A 12,297-nucleotide genomic window follows, 5' to 3' on the forward strand; every position below is an offset into this window, starting at 1 on the left:
CTGAATATTTGATGATATTGCCATACTTCAAAAAGGGGGTTATGTTTGTTTAAATTGATAGTCTTTCTACTCGTTTTGAGTGGAATTTACCTCTGTGCATGGATCCAGAGCTCCAAAGGCCTATCAATGTACTATTTAAGCCACAAAAAATTATGTTTATTCTCTATATAGTGGTGAATTTCACCAGTTCGTTGATGCTGGGATTGAGATTCATTGTATCCAGACACTTACAATCTGAATGGATTTGTATATAAATCTAATCAATCTTGAAGATTGCCCTATCCCTCGTAAAATAAAATCTGTTCAATGAAGTGTAATCAAAATTCCAAAATAGGGGTCTGGAGTAGTAATGATGAGGGGGAAGGATGTTTTATGACCATGTCGAGATTATAATTGATTGCTGGAATCTAGACTAAATCAGTTTTACAGATGAGAACTGACATGCATGCAAGTCAGGAAATTCTAAGTTAGCAACAAAAACTGTGTCCTCTTGCACATTTGTATTTTCTATTACTGTACCATAAGTGACAATAACTTCTCTGCCTTATAATGTATGTATAAGATGGCTGAATTACTGTTGCTTTGGAAATCTAGCTATATAACCATACATACTTGTATGTATAAAACTCTGTATTTAATTTCCTTATAAAACGGGGGGGGGGGGGGGGGGATGTTGGGGAAGAAAAGAAAACAAAACTTTTAGCACACCTATTTCAATGTTCTCACGTTTGTGGGTTCACATACTTGATTATGTGATCATTGAAATAAGTGCAGCTGTGTATTTCATTGCACAGACTTGGCATACTGTACAACTCGAGCTAAGCATCAGCACATTGTTAATAAATCAGTAAAATATCATGTACTGGGCAAGCACAGTATGCAAGTTTTTACTCATTTTTAATCCAAATGTTTTCAAACTTGGCAGAGTACTCATTCTTCAGGGGACTATGAACGTGCCAAGTTTTGAATATTTCAAGCAAAACTATGTCTGTTTGAGCAAAAAAAAGGAATATAATAATATAGTGAAAAATATCATTTTAAAAACTGAAATTTAGCTGAATGGATTGTCTTAAATCTTTTCTAACAAATTTCTCCTGTAGGCTGAGAATAAACATACATTTCAGCCCAAGGAATAGTTTATTCAAAAGCAGAAATCTGACTCTGTCACAGCCCGTCCTTGAGTTTCACTTATGTTGTCTTTCAGAAATGTTTGCACTTTAAAATCACTGTTAAAACTACTTTCCCCATCCTTTTTACAATGATGCCTTTTTACTTTTTACTTTTTACATTTGCTTTTAATGTTTTGGCTTTTGTATTGCAAATTTAATGACAAACTCATTATTGTTGTTTGTTGATACAATTATTATTACCCAGGATCGTACCCTGATTCAGCTAAGGACTTCAGCGTGTTTTTAACTTCAAGCACGTGCTTACTGGTCATTGAAGTAAATGGGATTTCAGCATATGCCTTAGTGCTTTCCCTATAGGGTTTTGGGGTGGTTTTTTTGTTTGTTAGTACCTTAATGAGGAAGGACTCTTAAAATTATTATTTGCTTAAAATTGATAAGCAGAATCTTAAAATAGAAGTGCCTTATTAGGCATATCTGTAGTACCATTACCATGATCCTGTAATTACACTAGTAGGCTATGCATAATTGCCCCACTGTTACCTTGTGCTTCTCACATCTGTCTGATTGTATTCTCTTGTTTTCCATTTTATATTTGATTGTAAGCTTTCTGGGGCAGGCTCCATCTTTTCCTGACGTGGCTGTCAGTACCAACCTCACTGGCTTTCTGATCCTGACTGAGGCCTCTAGGTATAACTGCAATTCAAATAAATAATAAAATAAACAGAAAAATACCTTTAAACTTCTAACTCCCTCCCAACTCATACTGGTACAAAAAAAAAAAAAAATACAATATCTCAGAATATCAGGATTGGAAGAGACCACAGGAGGTCATCTAGTCCAATCCCCTGCTCAAAGCAGGACCAATCCCCAACTAAATCATCCCAGCCAGGGCTTTGTCAAGCCTGACCTTAAAAACCTCTAAGGAGGGAGATTCCACCACCTCCCTAGGTAACCCATTCTAGTGCTTCACCACCCTCCTAGTGAAAAAGTTTTCCCTAATATCCAACCTAAACCTCCCCCACTTCAACTTGAGACCATTACTCCTTGTTCAGTCATCTGATACCACTGAGAACAGTCTAGAATCTAGATACATCCTCTTTGGAACCCCCTTTCAGGTAGTTGAAAGCAGCTATCAAATCCCCCCTCATTCTTCTCTTCTGCAGACTAAATAATCCCAGTTCCCTCAGCTTCTCCTCATAAGTCATGTGCTCCAGCCCCCTAATCATTTTTGTTGCCCTCCGCTGGACTCTTTCCAATTTTTCTACATCCTTCTTGTAGTGTGGGGCCCAAAACTGGTCACAGTACTCTAGATGAGGGCTCACCAATGCTGAATAGAGGGGAATTATCACGTCCCTCGATCTGCTGGCAATGCTCCTACTTATACAGCCCAAAATGCCATTAGCCTTCTTGGCAACAAGGGCACACTGTTGACTCATATCCAGCTTCTCGTCCACTGTAACCCCTAGGTCCTTTTCGGCAGAACTGCTGCCTAGCCACTCGGTCTCTAGTCTGTAGCAGTGCATGGGATTCTTCTGTCCTAAGTGCAGGACTCTGCACTTGTCCTTGTTGAACCTCATCAGATTTCTTTTGGCCCAATCCTCTAATTTGTCTAGGTCCCTCTGTATCCTATCCCTACCCTCCAGTGTATCTACCACTCCTCCCAGTTTAGTGTCATCTGCAAACTTGCTGAGGGTGCAATCCACGCCATCCTTCAGATCATTAATGAAGATACTGAACAAAACCGGCCCCAGGACCAACCCCTGGGGCACTCTGCTTGATACCGGCTGCCAACTAGACATGGAGCCATTGTTCACTACCAATTGAGCCCGATGATCTAGCCAGCTTTCTATCCACCTTATAGTCCATTCATCCAGCCCATACTTCTTTAACTTGCTGGCAAGAATACTGTGGGAGACCGTATCAAAAGCTTTGCTAAAGTCAAGGAAGTCCACATCTTTCTCCTCATCCACAGAGCTAGTTATCTCATCATAGAAGGCAATTAGGTTAGTCAGGCATGACTTGCCCTTGGTGAATCCATGCTGACTGTTCCTGATCACTTTCCTCTCCTCAAAGTGCTTTAAAATGGATTCCTTGAGGACCTGCTCCATGATTTTGCCAGGGACTGAGATGAGGCTAACTGGCCTGTAGTTAATAATATTCCCTAATATAAACTGTGTTCTAATATTCCCTATGTTCCTGGTTTAGAACAATTTTCTATCTAAAATTATTCCAAAATCAAATGTTTAAAGCTTAGATTGATTTTGATTTCCAACTCTTTGCTTGTTTGAAAGTGGACTGCTCACAGACAGCGACAGTACTCAGCAAGATAATGACAAAGTAGCCCTTTAATTGGGACTAGCCATAGTTAGAAGAAACTATTAGCTGATTCTTATTAATCCCATTGTGACTGCATTTATACTGAGCTACTGAACAATAGGAAGAAAAAATGTTTAGGGAATCAACTTACAAAATAACGTGAAGAAGTGATCTTGAGTCTGAGTGACAGCAAATCTGACCTGAAGACACTCCTGTATACAAATAAGTAATGGGCGCCTTTTGACAAGACAATGATCTCAGTTTGCAGGTTACTTATCTCATGTCTCCAGTAAAAGAGGGCCACCTGACTAGATCCAGAGATGTATGCAGAATATCTGGACATACTGTTCACAAGCCATACATCCAGAACAATTCAAAGAGCTTTCCTGAAGTCAGCCAGAGTTTCAAAATGGGGTCTCTAATTTTGCACATGCAATTTTCCATTAAAATAATTTATGTATGCAGATAACAAATTATGCACTACCAACAGTGTTCCTTATTGGAAAATCATGTGCAGTTTAATATGAACGTGATAACTTTTCTCTATATTTTAAACCATAGAACTATAGGTTAATTAAGCTGCAGAATGTTTTCCTCTTCTATAGGATTTTATAGGATGGTTAACAAATCTGTGTTAAATTCTATAGGTTCATAAAGTAATTTGTATGTTGGTTTCATTCCTATTATATTCTATAGAACTTTCCCACAAAGATGAGGAGGAAAGTCAACCATTTGCATGTGCAAAATAGAGTACACAGACTTGTGTGTGCAAATCACAGTGCTCACCGAATTGTATGTTGGAGGCTGGCCTAATGTTCCTTTGAAAATTTGAATTTGTATAAATAGAATCACTGTAGGCACCTCCGGACTTGAAGGTTACAGTAATTTTGTGCCATCAACCCAATTCAGTAGTATTTTTATGGAAGGAATGTAAATAATAATGTACACTACTGAAATTAAAGGGTAAATTTAGGTAAGGTAAATGTAATAATCTGAGTTGGAATTTGACGAGGATTTGAAAGGAACTGAAGTGAATGTTTTCTTTCAATTGCTGGTTTAAGCTCTGTTTTATTCTGCAAAGGTCTCATATTCCACAATGGCCTTTTGCATTAAATTATTAAACATTTTAAAGTGACAGACTATGGAAACAACAAAAGATGTACTAAGGTCTTTATGCTGCAAGCTGCATATTGTACCTTGTTGTACTAAATTAGTCATACAGCATTTGGTTTCTTCTAGCTTTAAAAGGTGGGAAACTTGCTCAGTGAAAAAGAGCAACTGACTTCCAGGAGCAGTTAATAAACTCAAGCTCAAAGGAAATACCTGATGTTTACTAACAGTAACAACAATTCTTTCTCCATGTGCCACTTCCACAGATACAATCAGAAAATGTTCTCTGAGCTAACAAGTCCTTGGTCAATAGGAGAAGGGTCTTAATATCAGATGTTTCTGTCAAGGGTCCTAAACTCTGGAACTCAAATCCACAGATGCTCACTTTGGTCCCACAGAACTCTAATTTGCTGACCACCATGATGTAAGGGTCTAAATGAACTGAATGAATTCTCCCCTGACAGCTAGCTGGGAGGGGGAGAGACTTCTGGAGCAAACTGTATTTACATGAACACACCTACTCTGCTTAGATATCCCGCAGATAGAGCGCTGTTGCTCAAAATGATCAACTTTGGCTGGTGTTGGGTTACAAATCACTTTAGTACTGAATTCAGGGATAGTGAAATGGTGTTACCAATATTGTTGGCATAAATGAGGGGGTCACCATCAGCTGAAAGGACCTTGTTAAGCCAGGGGGTTGAATGCCAGAACTCTGTGAAATTAAGGGAGGTGGGGACAGGTCTCCTAGCCAGGAGACATGGACACTCCCCCAAGGATTCTCCCAGGACTGGTTTAATCAATTTCTCCTCTTCCTCTCCTCCCCCCCACCCATTGTGCAAAGAAATAGCTAAATAGGCTTCATTATGAGCCTCTTTGTTATTTTAAATGCTCAGTCAGAGCTGAAACCAGTTGTGGTAGGACTGTGTTTCTGCCATGCATGCTAAGAGCTAAAAATCACTGAGAGTTGAAATCACTTGAGATGGGGCAGTGTTTCTGCCCAGCCTGCAAAAAGCTGAAAATTATTAAGAGTCTGATGTGCAGAGGTCATAACAGAGAGGCAGGTGGCAGCAGAAGGTGACTGACAGTCGGCTGGCGAAGGAGTGGCTGGTGTGGCAGAGAGGTGCAGCAATAGGGCAGCTGGCGGAGAGATGCGGCGAGAGCAGTGAGTGGGCATTCTGTAAATATCAGATAGAAGCTGAACCTGAAACACTTACACACATGCTTAACTTTACATGAGTGGTCCCACTGAAGTCACTAAATTATTCTTATGGATTACAAATACACTCTGTTGTTTCCCCAAAGGTGAATGCATTTATTTTGATTTCTTTTAAAAACATCTTATGGGACTCCTCATTGTATGAAATTAAACATGTGTGTAAAAGTTTGTAATATCAGGGCCAGACTTTTCCTGAAGTCATCAGCTGGGGGCAATGGGACAGTCTCGGGAGCAGTCAGCTGCCTTAACCACAAGATCATTCTTTCTCTTCCTGCAGTCTCCAACCTCATTCACTACACACCTTCTAACTTCTGTAACAAACAAAACAGGGATCCTTAAGACAACTGTCTTCTTCACTACACAACCCTGATTCATCCCCAGAGCAGGGGGCCTATCCTGTGCACTGACTGAGTTCAACCCCAACTCTGACCAGGGGCTCAGGGCTTCTGCCCCACAGGGAGCACCAGGGCTCGGGGCTCTGGGATTCAGCCCTGTGTCTCCTGGCTTCAGCCCTGGGGGGAGCGCTGAGGGGGTGCTGGGGATCAGAGCTTTAGCCCTGTGCCTCCTGGCTTCAGCCTCGTGAGGGGTTCCACGGATTGGGGCTTCAGCCCCACACCTCTCAGCTTCAGCCCCATGGGGAGTACCAGGGATCGGGATTCAGCCCTGCGCCCCCTGGCTTCAGCCCCACAGGGGATACTGGGGGGGGCGCCAGGGATCGGGTCTTCAGCCCCGCGACTCCCGGCTTCAGCTCCCCAAGGGGCGCTAGGGCTCGGGCTCTGTGTTTCAGCCGCGGGGCCCTGTGGCCCCCTTGAAAGGACTCATGAACCCCCATAGGGCCATGGATCCCCTGGTTGAGAACCGCTGGTGTAGAGCAACCTTAATAATAGGTGAGGCAGGGCTTCCAGCCCCTCTTATAATACTTGCATTCAGTACCCATCTTAATCTGATTTTAGATGAAGTTAAATAATTGCATGTGAAAACCAGATTTTATAATCTCTTTCCTCTCCTCCCATCATCAAGTGGTTCCCACTACTCACCTATTCTCCCAGGAGATGACTGCCACTCTCTCTTTCCACGTTCATCCGATTTAAAACAGAGAAACTCAGTTTACTGCCGCTCCTCCCAGACCATCACTTTGGGTGCCAGAGGCAGGGGGGCACCACATCTGACCACACTATTTTATATTCTTAGGACTGGCTTTGGCTATCTTCAACAATAATTAGAAATAAACCATTTCTTAAAAGTAGCAGAACATGGGCAGCTATTTTTGTGTTAATCTCTCACTCCACTGTTTACAGTCCTTCCAGTCCTGAAAATATTTTCCCCCCCTTACTCCTGTTGTCCCTCTCTGTTTGGCAGGCATTAGATTTTTGTGCATTTCTAGCACCTTGGGAGCCAAAGCATCTGCCTTTTAGTTACTTGTCTATGCAGCAGTGTCATCCTTGATGCCAGCAGAAATATGCAAAGGTCTGGGAAGAATTTTTATTACTCAAGCTTCCTGTCACAGAAGCAGAAGGGTTGTATGCATATTTTTTGGTTTCTCAAAGTAAAATAGAGTTTGGGTTTTTTTTAAACACTTATGTTTTCTCTGAGTGGTAACATTTTATTTTCATATAGACTTAACAAATTTTGCTCTTACACTTGAGCAACCTTATTGAAATTAATAGGATTGGATGGGCAAGACTTTGTTACCCAAAATTCTCTGTTACTCGCCCAGTCTAGGGAGACCCACTTTTACCCAATTCCTAGGGCTCAAGGTGTACTATTTGCGGGTTTGCAGGGCCTTTTACCAGTGAAAGAGCCTTACACAGTAAATCCTTATCCTCTATTTATTGACAATTACCAAGCAGAACACACCTGCAAAACATACAGTGCTATGCTCACCAATCCTGGTCAGGTAGGCGGACTTTTCCTGTTGGCCAGGCAAGGCCAGCCTTGTCTGGATTCTGGTTACTGCACATCATGGTTGTGCAGAGGATTCTTAGCATTTTTGATCTTAGGCTCTTGCTATGTCTACACTACTGCGGTAAGTCGACCTACACTACACAACTCCAGCTACGTGAATAATGTAGCTGGAGTCGACGTACCTTAGGTTGAGTTGCTGCAGGGTCTACACCCAGTGGCGGATTAATAATTTTGCCGCCCCTAGGCCGGGAAATAATTGCCGCCCTGGCCCCGCCCCGACTCCGCCCTTTTCCCGCCCCCATTCCAACTCCCTCCCCAAAGTCCCCGCCCCAACTCCGCCCCCTCCCTTCCCCTATTGGATCCCTTCCCCAAATCCCCGCCCCTGCCTCTTCCCCCAGCACGTGGCGTTCCCCTCCTCCCCCCTCCCTCCCTGCCCCGCGAAACAGCTGTTTCGCGGCGCAAGCGCTGGGAGGGGAGAGAAACAGGACGCGGTGGCGCGCTTGCAGAGGAGGCGGAGGTGAGCTGGAGCAGGGCGCGGAGGGGAGCTTCCACCCCTGCAAATTTGCCGCCCTAGGCCTAGGCCTTGTCGGCCTAGGCAATAATACGGCACTGTCTACACCGCAGGGGGTTGACGGGAGAAAAATCTCCCATCGACTTACCTTATTCTCGTCAGGAGTAGAGTACAGGGATCGACTGGAGAGCAATCTGCTGTTGATTTGGCGGGTCTTCACTAGACCCGCTAAATCGACCGCCAGTGGATCGATCTCAGAGCGTCAATCCCCTTTGCAGTGTAGATATGCCCTGTGTCTTAGAGGTGAGTTGTTCTTCTTCCAGGTCTTTCCTCCTTCTTTAACCAATCATCCCCCACCACCTTAATTTACATCTAGCAAAATTAATTATGTACCGGACAGAAACCATCAAAGAACCAGACAGAGATTATACAGACAGACAATGGAGAAGTGGGGACCAGAATGACAAAACAATAAAGAAATGAGGATTTCACAACCACAACTATTAATAAGTGATTTCTTGCCAGACAGAATAGTATCAAACTAAGTTTTCTTTAACCATCTTAAGATCTGTTTCTTTATTTGGTGATAGTGGGTGCTATTAGGACAGGATCTCCTTAACAGCCTGATATTACACTGTTTTAATGTAATTTAGATGAAATGCGAGGATGTGACTTCCTGCTTCTTAGCTAATGGCTGCCAGGGGAGGCTCTAGGCACCAGCGCAGCAAGCGTGTGCCTGGGGCGGCAAGCCACGGGGGGCAGTGTGCTGGTCGCCATGAGGGTGGCAGTCAGGCGGCCTTTGGCAGCATGCCTGCGGGAGGCCCGCCGGTCCTGCGGCTTCAGTGGGTACACCGAAGCCGCGGGACCAGCAGATCACCTGCAGAAACACCGCCGAATCCGTGTGACCAGCGTGACCTGACTGCCGTGCTTGGGGCGGCAAAAAACATAGAGCTGCCCCGATGGCTGCTGCTCTCCTAATATGGCTGCAGACAAAGGCCTTAGGCCTTACAGCAGGCCTGCACAACTCGTAAAGCGGCGAGGGCCATATTACTCCAAAGAAAACAGCTGAGGGCCGAAACCCCCCGAGCGCCGCCAACCCCCCCCCAGCGCCACCCAGCCCCCCCGAAACACAACACCCTCCCCCCCAGCGCCGCCCCGCCCCACGGAAACAACCCCCCCCCCCAGCGCCGTCGAAACACCCCCCGCCCCGCGCCACCTGCCCCGCGGAAACAAACCCTCCTTCCCCAGCACCGCCCCACCAAAACAGCAGTATTGAACCTCGGTAATATGTTATAGCAGGCCCCTAAGGTAGTATAATTAAGGTAAAAGAAAAATGTCTTTTTGCTAGAAGTAGAATAAGATCTTCCCCCCACTTTGTAATCAATTGCCCTGTTGAATGAATGAGTGTGAATGAGGAAGGCGTGGAAGGCAGCACCTCCAGACAGCTGCAACCCTTGGAGAGGGCAGGGCCGGCTCTAGGATTTTTGCCGCCCCAAGCAAAAAAATTTTTGGGCGCCTCCCCTTTCTTTTTCGTGCCCCTCTGCCCCCGGCCCCACCCCAACTCCACCCCTTCCGAACCCCTTCCCCAAATCCCCAGCACCGCCTCCTCCCCCGGCGTGCCACATTTCTCCCCCCCCCTTGCTTCCTGCGGACCCTCCGTGACCTCCCGCCCTAGCTCACCTCCGCTCCGCTTGCTCCCCCGGGCGTGCCGCCGCTCCGCTTCTTCCCCCTCCCTCTCAGGCGAGGGAGGGCGGAGAAGCGGAGCAGCGGCGCATTCAGGGGAGCAGGCGGAGCAGAGGTGAGCTGGGGGGGCGCGCAGGAAGTAATGGGGGGGGTAGAGGAATCGCTCCCTGCTCCAGCTCACTTCCGCTCCACCACCACCGCCTCCCCCAAGCACCTGCCGCTCGGCTTCTCCTCCCTCCCAGACTTGCTGCGCGAAATAGCAGTTTCGCACGTGGCAAGCCTGGGAGGGAGGGAGGAGAAGCGGAGCGGCGGCATGTTCAAGGAAGTAGGCGGAGCGGAGGTGAGCTAGGGTGGCGGGGGGCACAGGAAGTAATGCGGGGGGTAGAGGAACCACTCCCCGCTCCAGCTCACCTCCGCCGCCTCCCCCGAGCGCCCCGCTGCTTGGCTTCTCCTCCCTCCCAGTCTTGCTGCGCGAAACAGCTGTTTCACGCGCGGCAAGCCGGGGGGGGGAGAAGCGGAGCAGCGTGCTCAGGGGAGCAGGCGGAGGTGAGCTGGGGCGGCGGGGGCACTTTTTCCCCATGCCCCAGAGTCGGCACCTATGATGGCCGGCGCCAGAATGCCGCCCCTAGAAATGTGCCGCCCCAAGCACCTGCTTGTTTTGCTGGTGCCTGGAGCCGGCCCTGGAAGAGGGGATGGGAGCCAGATCAGATCAGTAGAACAGGTCAACCACTGACTCACCACTCGCCTCCTCAGCCCCCCACCACTGCCTGCTCACTCGCCTCCTCAGCCCCTACCCAGCCTGCCCCCGTGCCACTGCCCACCCGCTCGCCACCTCAGCCCCCCACCCCCTCCGGTTTGCCTAGTTACCCCCTGCCACTACCCGCCCACTCGCCACCTCAGCCCCCCACCCCCCCTCCGGTTTGCCTAGTTACCCCCTGCCACTACCCGCCCACTTCGCCTCCTCAGTCCCCCCCTCCCCCACCACCGGCTCACCTGCCCCCCCGCCACTGCCAGCCCACTCGCCTCCTACCCCTCCACCCGCCCAGCTCGCCTACTCATTCCCCGCCACTGCCTCCCCGCTCGCCTACTCAGCCCCTGTCCCACACCCGCCGCTTACCTACTCACCCCCCCTGCGGGCCGCACAGTGAGCCCATCTACTCAACCCCTGCGGGCCGCACAGTGAGCCCACGGGGGCCGCATGTTGTGCAGGCCTGCCTTACAGTATGGCTACAGGAAAAGGCCCTTATCCTTACAACTTGGCCTTTAAAGAATCCTGAAGGCTTGTCCCAGTTAAGCTCAAATTGAGGCTTTAAACTTTTATTAGTGATCTGTGTACATTAATGCTCAATGCTAAAAGCAATATGTACACGGACCTGTATTCTCCAGAAGCCGTTCCAGTATCAACATCCCAGAAATTCCTTGTGCCCATGGTACAATTAATTGTAGAGGGTAAATGCTAAAATACACAACATTGCTCCAACCTTGAATTTTGGCACTAGATTTTCAGTTTTAAAGCAGGTCACACTTCTAATTTAACAGGGTTTTGCTAACTAAAGAATATTGTTTACATAATTTATATTTTGCAATAACTTTGTTTTACAAAAATGCATTATATTAGTGGAGCTACTAATCTGAGGAATGGCCATTTTCAATATGTTTGCTCAGACAAGTTATTCTATTGACTTCAATAGGACTACTCATGTCAGAGTTGCAAGGATAGTTCAATAATATGATGGAAGGACTTTGAGTCCATTGTGGGGTGTATTGATTTAAATCAAGGTAATTTAAATCAGCGATTTAAATCACCAACTGGAAAGCTTTTATTGGTAAATCTCAGTAAATATCATTTTCACCATACACACAAACCAACCACAGAATATTTCCATTGCGGATTCATAAATTTTGGTTATTATCAAAGTAAGAAAAAAAAAAAACATATTGAGAACTTATTAAGAGTTTGATTTAAGGATATTTACTTTGTATATTTTGACATGACATTGACAATGTGTGTTTTAATGGTTATGAAGTTTTAATTTTTTGAATCTCAATAAGTCCTGTCATTGAACAATTATTGTGTGGAACCCCCCCCCCCCCCCATTACAAGGGCACTGGAACAATTTGTATAGTGGTGGTACTGAGAGCCATTTACCCAAACTATTAACCCATGATGGAAACCACTTCAAGCCATGGGGTGTGGCAGCACCCTTAGTTCCAGCACCTATGCTCCATAATTTCCTGCAACTGTAAAAATGGATAAAAAAAAATAGAAAAATGCTTAAAAATAATCAATGTTATTTGTCACAATTATAAAAAAAAAAACGAGTTCTGCCAGGCCTACAAGCCGAGTACAGCGCTATTAAAAGATCCAGCCTGTGACTCGGAGCTGCCACCTGCAGAAGGGAGGAAGGAATTAACAGGTGTCTGCC

Source organism: Emys orbicularis, chromosome 3 (assembly GCF_028017835.1).
Source record: "Emys orbicularis isolate rEmyOrb1 chromosome 3, rEmyOrb1.hap1, whole genome shotgun sequence".
In the NCBI taxonomy this organism is placed as follows: domain Eukaryota; kingdom Metazoa; phylum Chordata; order Testudines; family Emydidae; genus Emys; species Emys orbicularis.